Source organism: Arachis stenosperma, chromosome 7 (genome assembly GCF_014773155.1).
Source record: "Arachis stenosperma cultivar V10309 chromosome 7, arast.V10309.gnm1.PFL2, whole genome shotgun sequence".
NCBI lineage: Eukaryota > Viridiplantae > Streptophyta > Magnoliopsida > Fabales > Fabaceae > Arachis > Arachis stenosperma.
The window spans coordinates 69,530,668-69,546,680 of record NC_080383.1 but is presented as its reverse complement, the minus strand read 5'-3'; the positions used below and the strand labels follow the sequence as shown (position 1 = coordinate 69,546,680).

Sequence of the window (16,013 nt, the reverse complement as noted above, 5' to 3'; positions counted from 1 at the left end):
AACAATTAATGTGAGTGATTCAAAAATTTGAAGTTTGTTACTTTCTTGTTAAGAAAGGTTCAATCTTTAAAGTTCTAGAATCTTATCTTGTAGTTTCTTGTTAGTGAAGAAAGTAATTTTAAATTTTTGGAATTAAATCTTTTTAACTTTTATCTTATCTTTTTCAAAAATTTTATCTTTCTCAAAATTTTGATTTTAAAATATCTTATCTAACTTCTTATCTTCTTATCTTTTCAAATTTGATTTTAATATCTTTTTCAATTAACTTTTTGACTTTTTGTTTGTTTCTTATCTTTTTCAAAACCACCTAACTACTTTTTCCTCTTCAATTTTCGAAAATACCTCTCTCTTTTTCAAAAATTCTTTTTAATTGTTTTAAATTTTAATTTTAATTATATCTTATATTTAATTTTTGAAAATACTAACCTCTTTTTCAAAATTATTTTCGAAATTCTCCCTCTCTTTTCTTATTATATTTAATTATTTACTAACACTTCTCTTCACCTCTCTTCATCTAAAAATCCGAACCCATTCTTCTTCACTCTTCTCCCCTTTCTTCTTCTACTAACATAAAGGAATCTCTATACTGTAACATAGAGGATTCCTCTTCTTTTCTTGTTTTCTTCTCTTTCATATGAGCATGAACAAGGAAAAATGCACTCTTGTTGAAATTGATCTTGAACCTGAAAGGACTCTGAAGAGAAAACTCAGAGAAGCTAGACTACAACAATCTAAAGGTAACCTTTCAGAAATATTAGAACAAGAGAAGGAGATGGCAGCCGCACCCAACAACAATAATGCAAGGAGAATGCTTGGTAACTTCACAAAGCCAACGTCCAAATTTGATGGAAGAAGCATCTCCATTCCTGCCATTGGAGCAAATAATTCTGAGCTGAAACCTCAACTAGTTGCTTTAATGCAACAGAACTGCAAGTTTTATGGACTTCCATCTGAAGATCCTTACCAGTTTTTAACTGAGTTCTTGCAGATTTGTGAGACTGTAAAGACGAATGGAGTTGATCCTGAAGTCTACAGACTCATGCTTTTCCCTTTTGCTGTAAGAGACAGAGCTAGAATATGGTTGGATTCACAACCTAAAGATAGCCTGGACTCCTGGGATAAGCTGGTCACGGCTTTCTTGGATAAATTCTTTCCTCCTCAAAAGCTGAGCAAGCTTAGAGTGGATGTTTAGACCTTCAAACAAAAAGATGGTGAATCCCTCTATGAAGCTTGGGAAAGATACAAGCAGTTGACCAAAAGGTGTCCATCTGACATGTTTTCAGAATGGACCATATTAGATATATTCTATTATGGTCTATCTGAATTTTTGAAAATATCATTGGACCATTCTGCAGGTGGATCTATTCACCTGAAGAAAACGCCAGAAGAGGCTCAAGAACTCATTGACATAGTTGCAAATAACCAATTCATGTACACTTCTGAGAGGAATTCCGTGAATAATGGGACGCCTCAGAAGAAAGGAGTTCTTGAAATTGATACTCTGAATGCCATATTGGCTCAGAATAAAGTGTTGACTCAGCAAGTCAACATGATCTCTCAAAATCTGAATGGATGGCAAAATGCATCCAACAGTACTAAAGAGGCAGCTTCTGAAGAAGCTTATGATCCTGAGAACCCTGCAATGGCAGAGGTTAATTACATGGGTGAACCTTATGGAAACACCTATAATTCATCATGGAGAAATCATCCCAATTTCTCATGGAAGGATCAACAAAAGCCTCAACAAGGCTTTAACAATGGTGGACGCAATAGGCTGAGCAATAGCAAGCCTTTTCCATCATCTTCTTAGCAACATACAGAGAATTCTGAACAAAACACTTCTAATTTATCCAATCTAGTCTCTGATCTGTCAAAGGCTACTTTCAGTTTCATGAGTGAAACAAGATCCTCCATCAGAAATCTGGAGGCACAAGTGGGCCAGCTGAGTAAGAAAGTTATTGAAACTCCTCCCAGTATTCTCCCAAGCAATACAAAAGAGAATCCAAAAGGAGAGTGCAAGGCCATTGATTTAATCAATATCCATTTTTCAGTACGCTTTAAAAGCATGGCTGTATATCCATTTTTTATCACGCTTTAAAAGCATGGTTGTATATCCATTTTTTGCCACGCTTTAAAAGTGTGACTGTATGTCTATTTTTTGGCACGCTTTAAAAGCATGGCTTCAAGGTTATACATACAGCCACGCTTTTAAGCGTGCCAATAGATAAAAGTGTAGCAAAATATAAAGCGTGGCGATATATCAACCGGTACGGTCGCAAATGTGACATTTTCAAAAGCGTGCCGGTAGCTCAAAAAGCATGGCAAAAAGCTATCGGCATGCTTTTTTGCACTTTTTGGCACGCTTTAAAAGCGTGGCAAAAAGCTTATTTTTTTGTAGTGACCAAACAACACCAAGAACACTCTATAATATGAAAAACAACAAGAATCAAAGCTAGGGTTTATGACATACAACTAAATACAAGGATTTAGTGATATCTTACCTTGTCTAACGAGTTTTGGGGTAAAATCCCCTACTCACCCAAGTTGGATTACATCTAAACAACAAAAACACAAAGAAACTCAAAAATGCAAAGCCATTTTCGAGTTTCGGGCTAGGGCTAAAAGCTGGAGCTAGGAAAAGAGTCTCTTACCATCAAAAGTTTGCTAAAAACGACGGGCTCAACAAGAGTTTTGCGTGGCCGCAAACGGCTCATCAATCAAAACTCCAGATAAAAAGTTATGGAATTTTGAAGGAGGAGATGAATAGTGACATGGAGCTCTCCTTCCCCGTCCCCCCTTTCTCATTTCAGTGTGCCCTCACCCTCTTTGGTGAGTGAATGAGCTGAAATGCTCATTCAATGTGTGTTTATAAGTTGGGCTTGGGCCTAATTTGGATTCGGTCTAATCCGTTAGTATTTTTGGTCCGTTTTGCCCACTCTGGGCCAAAATCCTTAAGATTAGTGTCCGTTTTTAAATTTTAAATTATTTTTGTCTTTCCAAAATAATAAATTCACTTTTCAAGAATCTTCTTTTTCTCAATATGCGGTACCGGACAGTTTAGAGCCGGTACTGCCAGCTTAAGCACCTGTATGCATTTTTATAAAAATTTTTTGCAAAAGATATATTTTCCCACTCAGAAAAATTCATTGAATTCAAATTTCACATTTTCATTTTAAAATAACATTTTCATATTTTCGAACCTATTATGGGTAGCTAAAAAAATTATTATTTTATTAAAACAGTTATTCCAGTTCTTACACACTTGCTGTAGACAATCTACAAGAAGACAGGTCCGGTTTGACTTCAACATGGCAAGTTCCTCCTGCATGGCTAGACGCTAATAAGAAACTCCATTGGCTTCACAAAACATCTTTGGTTCATGCTTAGAATGCAAGGATGAGACATATAATCTATGAGAAAGAGACAAAAAAGAGAGCAAAAAACCAGAAGAAATTTGATATCCTGGCATTTAAGATGGAGAGGTTTGGGAAGTAAGAGAAGTGTTGCACAGGTAATCGAAGAGGTAAATGGGTGGCTTAGTTGTTCGTTGGCTCCGACGAAGTGGCAGTGGAGGGGAAGGAGAAAAAATATGCAAATCAGGGGAGGAAGGGAGGATACCTTGGTTAGAGGGGGTAAGTATAGTGGATTTGGGATTAGGAGGAAAAGATGTATGTGATTGGATTGTTATGGTGTGGGGGTCAATGTTACAAGAAGGAGTTGAAAGCGCTAATGAAGGATGAATTGAATTACGGGTTTTTGAAAAAAGGACATTGGGATGAAAATTTGGGAATAGGTTGGTGTGTGTTGTTTAATAGGTGAGGAGGAGTCAAAATTTGGGTAAAAAAATAAGTGGGGTGGGATGAAGAGGATTTGAGCTTTTGTAACTAATAGGAAGGTTAATTCATGAAAAAGAACACTCCTGGATACCAAAGTCTTTTTATCAAGTAAAGTATAGACAATATATCCTTTCAAACTATTTGGGTAGTGTAACATCCTTACTACCAGAATGTCACGCTTCTTGTTGCGCCACTTTGATATTAAGGATATTACGACAACCTTTCATATATTTTTACATAGTAGGAGCCTTTAGCTAAAAAACACAGAGTTTTCTTTGAAAAACCGGAAATACTTTTTCTTTCCTTTTTACAAACTTACATACATACGCACATACAAATCGATCACAACACTTCACACGTATATATATAAATACAAAGATTCGTCATAAAAGTAATTTACAAATATTACATATATACATATCATTACAATCACGACTCATATGCCTCTTTAAAAAAATATAATAATAATGGCAAGAGAAAAGAATAACTAAGATATCTAAAACAGATATAGCATTGCTAAAAACTTAGCAAAATTTTCATAAGCTTCCTCGTCTATTTCCTAAAAAATATAGGGCTGTAGGAGGTGAGAACCTAACCACATGGTCTCACCATAGGAGTTTTAGAATTATCAAAAGAGGATACATATAAGAAAAAGAAAGGGTTTCAATTACAATGATCATTACTTGTCTTATGAATCTTTTCGAACATTAACAATTAATTATCCAAAATCTAAATTCATATTTTAATTTATAAAAATTTCAACCAAATATAATATCCCATAACATTTCACTACATACCAAAATGGTCTAACCAAACTTACCAATAATTTTTTCAATCTCGGCCTCCGTCCCAAAATATAATCAACCAACATTCAAGCTACCATAATCCGAACCAACGAGTCACAATCACACAGATCGTCAAACATTCACACATAGAGAATAATTATGACAAGTAATACAATTAGCAGTTAACAGGATGTCAATTAGGCAAACCAAGTAATTTCAAACAAATACAGTATGATGCATGCCTATCCTAGGGTCATGAGCTCAAGTGTTTGTTATCTGCCAAACCCGACACAAAATCTAGCTAGCATCTCCCAGATCAGCCTCTCGGTGCGCATCCTAGGGGGTATCAAATCATGGTACTATTATCTCAACTGAGAGTGCCATCTCACCTTCTCCTGGAGGTATAAACCGTGCCATGGCAATGGAGAATGCCGTTTCATTTCAATGGAAAGTGTAACACCCTAACTTTTAGCATCTCATGATCATTCTAAAATCCTAGGAATTACTTACCTCTATTCCTTTAATTTCATACTATATTTATTTAGTATTGAGCCTTTGCGAATACAAATTGAAAATTTAATTAAGAAAATGAAAATCCTTTATTTTAAATTACTAAACCATAAAGGTATATATGTTCAAATAGCATTAATACATAGATTTATTCCACGATTTTCAAAAACAAACTCTGCCCCTTTAAAAACTAAAAACAATAAATGACGAGGGAAAAATAAAATCTAACAACTTAACTCGTTAACATAATCTTCTATGCTCCTGTAGCTCCATACTAAACCTTCGCACTTGTAGCTGAAAGGGATTGAAATAGGGGATAAGAACTGGAGAGTTCTTAGTAGAGTCAGGATAATTCATTAAGCTGGGATTATCATAGCTCAATTTATTTCACAGTCCAGCACGAGCACCCAGAATAATAACTAGTCATAGAAGTTCAAATTAACAAGTAATAAAAAATGCAAACACACTCAAGTAATCAAAAACAATTCACAACACCAAACCAAATGCAAAATATACAAACAGAGATGATGCATGCCTATTCCTAGCACAGGTAATGAGCTCATTTGTCGGTTTTGACTCGCACCCAACGCAATCCAACTTGTAAGTTGGATAAGGCATTCCAACGACATAACCTTTGCAAGTTTCTACTTCTTGCAGGCGCTGATTCTCCAACTGAAGCATGTCGAACAAGACCTCTGCAAGTACTTACAGGTGCTGATTCTCCAACTGAAGCATGTGACCCTTTGATAAACCTCAATTTTATGGTTTATCTTGTATTAAATTCAGGGAATTTTATCAATTTTCCCACATTTCTTCAATGAAATAGCATAGTTTTGTGAATTTCTCCTAATTTGTGCTTAAAAGTAAAAACATGCTTTTTAGGTGTTAAATTGGTTAAATTTAATCCACTTTGATTCCACTCGGTGCCTTGATGTGTTTGTTGGTGATTTCAGGATTAAAAGGCAAGGAATGGATCAAAAGAGTGAAGAGAAAAGTATGCAAGAAGGAGAATTCATGGAAAATGAGCATTTGGAGGACTCAAGGCCAGGCGCATGTGTCATCCACGTGTACGCGTGAGGAGGAGATTCGCCAGCTACGCGCACACATCACCCACACACACGCGTGAAAGAGAAAGTTACCAGTGACGCGTACGCGTGACCCATTCGTACGTGTGACAAGCGGCACATGACCTCATTAAAGGCATTACGCTGGGGGTGATTTTTGAGCTCAAGGAGGCCCAAATCCAACTCATTTCTGATGCTTTTGAACCCAAGGATTGCAAGAAAATGGGGGGGAGGGGGGGAGGAAGTAGTCATAGTTTTAGTTTTTCATCATGTTTTAGGTTAGAATTCTAGAGAGAGAAGCTCTCCCTTCTCTCTAGAATTTAGGGTAGTTTAGGTCAAATTTTCTTAGATCCAAGTTTTAATTATTGTTTTTAGTTCAACTCTCTTTATATTTTATTGTTCTATTGTCTTAATCTTCTTAGTTTTTCTTGTTGATTTCTTTATGTTGCTATTTTTTACTTTCATGAACCCTTGTTGGATTTTTATTTTCTTTCAATGCAATCTTATGTTTCTATGTCTTTTTTATGTTTATCTTAATTGCTATTGTTGGTTTCTTATTTGTGTTAGTTATGGGTTTCATTAATTCTTACATTTTGTGATGTTTACTTTTATTGCACTCTAGGTGTTTGATAAAATGTTTTCCCTAGTTATAGAGTAGTTTTCTATACTCTTGACCTAGGCTAAGGGAATTGGATGACCTTGAGTCATTGGGTCTAATTGAATTGGTGATTTGAGAACCCTTAGTGGTCAATTTGATACCTATTAACACTAGCCTACTAGTAAGTCAATTAATAGCTATGTTGGGACTTATGGGTTGATGTTGATCAAGCTTATTTGACTTACTTCAAGCATAGAAGTAGACTTGATGGGTCGGTCCCTCATAATTGTCAATATATGGTTTGTAGACAAGGATGGTCATCTCAATTTACAAGCCTTAGCCAAGAGTTCTTTTTGCCATTTAATTTCTATTTTTGTTACTTTAGTTACCTTTCATTTAATTCCTTGCATACTTATTTACTTTCTTGTTATTTACTTTTCTTGTCAATCACCAAATCAAACCCCCTTGTTCCTTCATAGCCAATAATTAAGCACTTCATTGCAATTCCTTGTGAGATGACCCGAGGTTTAAATACTCTCGGTTTTATTGGGTTTGTACTTATGACAAACAAATTAAAACTTTGATTTAAGAGTTATTAGTTAGTTTGGAAATATGCTTATAACGAAGTTCTCTTTTTTTATTGAGAAATTCTAGACAACAATAATTCTTACATCACCCTTTCTCCTGGAAGCCATTCCATATTTACGGGCGTTCCCACACAATCATTCACATTCAAATCTCATGGCTTAACATTTTCACTTCGGCACTATAACTATTTACTTTTCGTCACCCTCTCGTTCCCTTTCAATCATTCTCATAATCACACGTGCCGATTTATCTTCTCTTTTTCTTTTAAAACCAAAACCACCTCTTTGTGACATTCTACAAAACCTTTAAAACAATTTCACTTAAACCAATTCTTCTTTCAAAAGACAAAGAAAAACTATTTATTAGTTAAACACCTCAACAAGGCCTCTAGACTTTAGGAGAGCGACAACCAATCTCATCCTCTTAAGTTCATTAGAAATCCTTAACGATCATTGTTTTCTTAAATTGAATTCAATCAAATAAAGTTTCTAAATTAAATTAAAACCAAATCATACAATTCAGAAGTTTCGAACCAATTTCAAATTGATGAGCGGATAATTTATACGCTTTTTGGCATTGTTTTTAGGTAGTTTTTAGTAAGTTCAAGCTACTTTTAGGGATGTTTTCATTAGTTTTTATGTTAAATTCACATTTCTGGACTTTACTATGAGTTTGTGTGTTTTTCTGTGATTTCAGGTAATTTCTGGCTGAAATTGAGGGACTTGAGCAAAACTCTGAAAAAGGCTAACAAAAAGACTGCTGATGCTGTTGGAATCTGACCTCCCTGCACTCGAAATGGATTTTCTGGAGCTACAGAACTCCAAATGGCGCGCTCTAAACGGCGTTGGAAAGTAGACATCCAGAGCTTTCCAGCAATATATAATAGTCCATACTTTATTCGGAAATTGACGACGTAAATTGGCGTTGAACGCCAAGTACATGCTGCTGTCTGGAGTTAAACGCTAGAAACACGTCATGATCCGGAGTTGAATGCCCAAAACACGTTATAACTTGGATTTCAACTCCAAGAGAAGTCTCAGCTCGTGAATAGATCAAGTTCAACCCAAACATACACCAAGTGGGCCCCGGAAGTAGATTTATGCATCAATTACTTACTCATGTAAACCCTAGTAGCTAGTCTAGTATAAATAGGATAATTTACTATTGTATTAGACACCTTTTGACAGTTTAATCTTTTGACTGATTAGTCTTTGATCATTTGGTCTTTTGATCATTCAGGGGGGCTGGCCATTCGGCCATGCCTGAACCTTTCACTTATGTATTTTCAACGGTGGAGTTTCTGCACACCATAGATTAAGGGTGTGGAGCTCTGCTGTATCTCGAGTTTCAATACAATCACTATTACTTTCTATTCAATTCTCTTTTATTCTTATTCCAAGATATACGTTGCACAACACTTTGATGAATGTGATGATCAGTGACACTCATCATCATTCTCACCTATGAACGCGTGTGACTGACAACCACTTCCATTCTACCTTAGGCCGGGCGCATATCTTTTAGATTTCCCAACAGAATCTTCGTGGTATAAGCTAGATAAATGGCGGCATTCATGGGGATCCGGAAAGTCTAACCTTGTCTGTGGTATTCCGAGTAGGATCCCAGGAATCCAGAAGGTCTAACCTTGTCTGTGGTATTCCGAGTAGGATTCTGGTATTGAATGACTGTGACGAGCTTCAAACTCCTGAAGGCTGGGCGTGATGACAAACGCAAAAGAATCAAGGGATTCTATTCCAACCTGATTGAGAACCGACAGATGATTAGCCGTGCTGTGACAGAGCATTTGGACCATTTTCACTGAGAGGATGGGATGTAGCCATCAACAAAGGTGATGCCTCCAGACGATTTGCCGTGCAGTGACAGCGCATAGGACCATTTTCCCGAGAGGATTAAAAGTAGCCATTGATGATGGTGATGCCCTACATACAGCTTGCCATGGAAAGGAGTAAGAATGATTGGATGAAAGCAATAAGAAAGTAGAGATTCGAAAGGATTCTAGCATCTCCACACGCCTATCTGAAATTCCCACTATTGATTTACATAAGTATTTCTATCCCTTTTTATTTTCTATTTATTATTAATTTTCGAAACCCATAACCATTTAATCTGCCTAACTGAGATTTACAAGGTGACCATAGCTTGCTTCATACCAACAATCTCTGTGGGATCGACCCTTACTCACGTAAGATATTACTTGGATGACCCAGTACACTTGCTGGTTAAGTTGAACGGAGTTGTGTCCACATATAGTTGAAAAAGCAATGAATTTTACAAAATACAATAACAAAGGAATCACAATTTCGTCCACCACAAACCAAAACCAATCCGAGTTTTATCCTTAAATCTAATTCTTTAACTTTTTCCAAGACGTCGCAAAAAAAATCATTCAATTAAAATTCAATTACTTTTAAAGTTTACTGAAACTCCTCCGAATGAAATTCTTAAATCAAATTCGAAACATAAGCACTTTCAAATCTAAATCAACCTTAAAACTTAATACTTTTCTTAAATAATTTAAAGTCGTAAAATAATTCTTTTCTAAATAAATCAAACTCAAAACATGTACTTTTCTTAAATGAATTAAACTTGAAACATAATTATTTTCTTAATAAATCAAAAATAAAATAATACAATTTCTCAAATCCAATCTTTTTCTAAATAACATTTCAAACAAAGTCTTAAATCTTATGACAAAAGTTTGGCAGTATCTCTCTTAAAACACAGACTTTGCCACTCTTTTCGAGTCCCATCCAAACCATTTCTCAAACTCTTTCAAATCATTTCCAATAAATCAAAACCATTTCTAATAATAAAACATTTATAAAATCAAACAAATTAAAAATTCAACCACTTCCAAAATCAAACCATTTCCATATCTCAAAGCATGTCATCAATTCATTTCTTATTAAATCTCAATGTCATCATCAAATCTCACTAATTCCACTAGATTACCAACAATATTTCCCCAAATTCATCAAAATAATTTGGTTCTTGGCTACATTTAAAATGATTGAATCCCAAACTAAAAACAACATCAATATATCACGAAAATTCAACATAAATTCAGTCAAGTTCAATCAATAATCAATCAAACGAACATTCACTTATCAAATTCACATTCAATTATTATAAAATTACTAAACCCTACCTCCGTATAAAATCACAACAATCGAAGCTTCAAGAAGGTTTTTGAACGAGAAATTGAAGAAGAAAACATCAGGCTATTCCACCTTCGGAGTTCCCTCAGCCGAACTTTGCATGGAGGGACAGTAACTCCACCATCAATTTTCCAAAACAAAAGTGACGTCAACGTGAAGAGCAGCAAGAAATGAACACTTTCATCGGTTTAGATTTTTTATTGAAGTCGCGAATCTCAAGAAATCGAACGTCGAAAATTTACGTGCCATGGAATTCTCTTTCTTTTTCTCTCACAGTTTCTTTCTTCCTTTTCACGAGGAATGTTTCGGTCATGCGTGAAGGGAAAAATGATTAATGATGATTAAGGTGATTAAATGACATGTAAGTGGGTTAGGTGTCACTGAATAAGGCTGCTGAGTCAGCGATTCAAATTATAATTATCTTGAACCGATAACTATAAAAATTGGATATATTAAAATACAAGTAATAATATATATGAGTTACTAATATAAATGACATTATCAACTTAACGATACAAGATATACGGTAAAACATTAGCAAAACTAAGTTCACCGAAAAGTACCGATATTTACTCATATCGGTGGATATCTAGCTCGACAATAATATTATTAACTAAATTTTGTTTTTAAATTAAAAATATTAATTACTTAAATTAAAATGTATATAATTTTTACTATTTAAAAATTACTAAATTATATACTTTTAATTATGTAAAATATTTCATCATAATAAAAATATATAAGAATCTGAATTTAATTGAACTCAAATAGTTATAAAAATTAATTTAATTACTTTTAATAAAATAATTTCTAAAAATAAGGAACTCCAATTAATAAAATTAATTATAACTTATTTATATTTAGATTTTCAAAAATGTGGGTCGTTATATTCTACCCACTTTACAAAAATTTTCGCCCTCGAAGATTGATATGAAAAAGAAACTAGATTCACGAAAAAATATAAGCAACGTCAAGGATGAATACTTGAAAAGATTCAAGTTAACATATAGGATTGCATTCAAGCAAAGATATATATGAACGATAAAGTGTGGCTGAAAAAAGTAATCAAATCACATTTTAAGGAAGGAATCTGAAACAAAGAATTCTAATAAAAACAATGAAAGAAGAGACGACACCAAGTCACACAACACGAATAAAGAGTATACGTTAAAACAAATCCTAAAAATGTAACTTCTAATGTTCTCAAACCCCATGATTCGCATAACCTATTATTTCTATCTCGTCTATGATAATTCATTAGTTTTTCCGTATACATAAATCAACAGTATTAAGTTGGCTAGACCTAATACTACGAGGAATGCAACGGTCGACTAACAACATTCATCAATAGATAATCATGCATGTGAAACTCAAACTCTTGTCATTACAAGTCCTATTGCATGATAGACACTTAGAGTATGTAGTGAAGCATAGTCAGTCCATTTCCAAGGCTCTAACAGGAATGAACTACTCTGATACCATAATGTAACACCCTAACTTTTAGCAGCTCATGATCGTACTAAAAACCCAGGCATTACTTACCTTTATTTCTTTAATTTCATACTATATTTATTTAGTATTGAGCCTTCACGAATACAAATCAAAACTTTAATTTAAAAACAAAATCCTTTATTTTAAATCACTAAACCACAAAGGTATATATATATTCACAAAGCATTAATACATAGACTTATACCACGATTCTCAAAAATAAATTCTGCCCCTCTAAAAAATGAAAATAACAAACGACGAGGGAAAAATAAAATCGAACAACTTAACTCGTTAACATAATCTTCTATGCTCCTATTGCTCCGCACTAAACTTTTGCACCTGTAGCTAAAAAGGGTGGAAATTGGGAGTAAGAACTAGGGAGTTCTTAGTAGTGTCGGGGTAGTTAGTTAAGTCAGGATTAGCACAACTCAATTTAATTCAAAGTCCAGCACAAGAACCCAAAATAATAACCAGTCATAGAAATTCAAATTAACAAGCAATGAAAATCATAAACACACTTAAGCAATCACAAACAATTCACAACACCGAAGCAAATGCAAAATATACAAACAGGGATCATGCATGCCTATTCCCATCGCAGGTAATGAGATCATTTGTCGATTTTGACCCGCACCTGATGGAATCCAACTCGCAAGTCAGATAAGGCATTCCAGCGACATAACCTCTGCAAGTTTCTACTTCTTGCAGGCGCTGATTCTCCAGCTAAAGTATGTCGAACATGACCTCTACAAGTACTTGCAAGTGCTGATTCTCCAGTTGAAGTATGTTACCCTTTTTCCATTCTATATTTACGGGCGTCACACACAGTCATTTACATACAAAGCCCATGGCTTAACATTTCCACTTCGGCACCATAACTATTTACTTTTCGTCACCCTATCGTGACCTTTCAATCATTCTCATAATCACATGTGCCGATTTATCTTCTCTTTTTCTTTTGAATCCAAAACCACATCTTTGTGACATTCTACAAAACCTTTAAACTAATTTCACTTAAACCAATTCTTCTTTCAAAAGACAAAGAAAAACCATTTATTAGATAATCCCATCAACAAGGCCTTTAGACATTAGAGGAGCGACAACCAATCTCATTTTCTTAAGTTCATTAGAAATCCTTAATGATTATTGTTTTCTTAAATTGAATTCAATCAAATAAAGTTTCTAAATCAAATCAAAACTAAATCATACAATTCAAAAGTTCCGAACCAATTTTAAACCAAAACCAATCCGAGTTTCATCCTTAAAATTAATCTTTAACTTTTTCCAAGACGCCGCTGGTGCACAAAAATTACACTCACACTATGTAATTCCGCACAACTAACCAGCAAGTGCACTGGGTCGTCTAAGTAATACCCTACGTGAGTAAGGGTCGATCCCACAGAGATTGTTGGCTTGAAGCAAGCTATGGTTATCTTGCAACTCTTAGTCAGGATATCAATTATAATTATTAGTTGACTTGCAAATGAACAAGAGAGCATGGATTAAATAATACTTATTATGCAGTAATGGAAAATATGTTGGAGTTTTGGAGATGCTTTGTCTTCTAAATCTCTGCTTTTCCCCTGTCTTCTTCTTCACGCACGCAAGGTTCCTCCTATGGCAAGCTGTGTGTTGGTAGATCACCGTTGTCAATGGCTACCATCCGTCCTCTCGGTGAAAATGGTCTAGGTGCGCTGTCACTGCACGACTAATCATCTGTCGGTTCTCACTCATGCTGGAATAGGATCCATTGATCCTTTTGCGTCTGTCACTATGCCCAACCTTTGTGAGTTTGAAGCTCGTCACAGTCATTCAATCCCTGAATTCTACTCGGAGTACCATAGACAAGGTTTAGACTTTTCGGATTCTCAAGAATGCTGCCAATGGATTCTAGCTTATACCACAAAGATTCTAATTAAGGAATCCAATAGATACTCATTCAATCGAAGGTAGAACGGAAGTGGTTGTCAGGCACGCGTTCATAGGTTGAGAATGGGGATGAATGTCATGGATAATCACCTTCTTCATATTGAAGTGCGAATGAATATCTTAGATAGAAACAAGCGTGTTTGAATAGAAAATAGAAATAATTGCATTAATTCATCGAGATGCTACAGAGCTCATCACCCCCAACAATGGAGTTTAGAGACTCATGCCGTCAAAAAGTACAAAGTTCCGATCTAAAAATTTCATGAGGTGCAAAATAAATCTCTAAAAGTTGTTTAAATACTAAACTAGTAACCTAGGTTTACAGAAAATGAGTAAACTAAGATAGATAGTGCAAAAATCTACTTCTGGGGCCTACTTGGTATGTGCTGGGGCTGAGACTTGAGCTTTTTACGTGCCTGAACTATTTCTGGAGTTAAACAATAGGTTGTAACCTGTTTTGGGCTTTTAACTCCAACTGGTAACTTGTTTCTGGCGTTTGACACTAGAATGGAATATGGAACTGGCGTTAAACGCCAGTTTACGTCGTTTATCTTCGAGAAAAGTATAGACTATTATATATTGTTGGAAAGCCCTGGATGTCTACTTTCCAATCCAATTGAGAGCGCGCCAATTGGACTCCTCTAGCTCCAAAAAATCCATTCCGAGTGCAGGGAGGTCAACATCCAACAGCATCAGCAGTCCTTTTTCAGCCTGAATAAGATTTTTGCTCAGCTCCCTCAATTTTAGACAGAAAATACCTGAAATCACAAAAAAAAATACACAAACTCATAGTAAAGTCTAGAAATATGAATTTTGCCTAAAAACTAATAAAAATATACTAAAAACTAACTAAAACATACTAAAAACTACATGAAATTACCCCCAAAAGCGTATAAAATATCCGCTCATCACAACACCAAACTTAAACTGTTGCTTGTCCCCAAGCAACTAGATAAATAAAATAGGAAAAAAAAAAGAAATCAAGAAGTAATAATATCTCAGAGTTTTAAGTGAAGCTCAGATTCTAATTAGATGAGCGGGACTAGTAGCTTTTTGCTTCTGAATAGTTTTAGCATCTCACTTTATCCTTTGAAATTCAGAATGATTGGCATCCATAGGAACTCAGAATTCAGATAGTATTATTGATTCTCCTAGTTTAGTATGTTGATTCTTGAGCACAGCTACTTTATGAGTCTTGGCCGTGGCCCTAAGCACTTTGTTTTCCAGTATTACCACCGGATACATAAATGCCACAGACACATAATTGGGTGAACCTTTTCAGATTGTGACTTAGCTTTGCTAAAGTCCCTATTTAGAGGTGTCCAGAGTTCTTAAGCACACTCTTTTGCTTTGGATCACGACTTTAACCACTCAGTATCAAGCTATTCACCTGGACCTTCATGACACAAACACATGGTTAGGGACAACTTGATTTAGCCGCTTAGGTCAGGATTTTATTCCTTTAGGCCCTCCTGTCCATTGATGCTCAAAGCCTTGGATCTTTTTTACCCTTGCCTTTTGGTTTAAAGGGCTATTGGCTTTTTCTGCTGCTCCTTCTTTTTTTTTTCACTGTTTTTTCTTGCTTCAAAAATCAATTTCATGATTTTTCAAATCATCAGTAACATTTCTCTTGTTCATCATTCTTTCAGGAGCCAACAATTTTAACATTCATAAAATTTAATATAAAAAATATGCAATGTTCAGGCATTCATTCAGAAGACAAAACGTATTACCACCACATATAAATAATTAGAATTTTCCTTATTAAAAACTCGAAAAAAAATATTGCCTCCTTATTCTAAAAACCTGCTATTTTATTTATGTTTGATGATGATGAGAAAAATAAATTATATCTTAATTGGAGATAAAATCAATATAAAAGATGTATATAACAGGAATTAGATTGGTTTTTAAAAATATGCATAGTATGTAATAAAGAAGAAAAAGAAGATGAGAATGTTTGAACATTAGGATTTGAAGTTTTAATCATTGTTTGAGTATTAATACGACTGAGTATAAGAACCCGATTTTTC

General features: G+C 34.8%; 1 non-coding gene across 1 annotated transcript; it reads right to left on the bottom strand.

Moving 5' to 3' along the window:
- Positions 1–1,171: 1,171 nt before the first annotated feature.
- On the bottom strand, positions 1,172–1,275 carry LOC130942596 (small nucleolar RNA R71). Its single transcript, XR_009071163.1, has one exon. It is a non-coding gene; the product is annotated as a small nucleolar RNA R71 (small nucleolar RNA).
- Between the last annotated feature and the right edge of the window lie 14,738 nt (positions 1,276–16,013).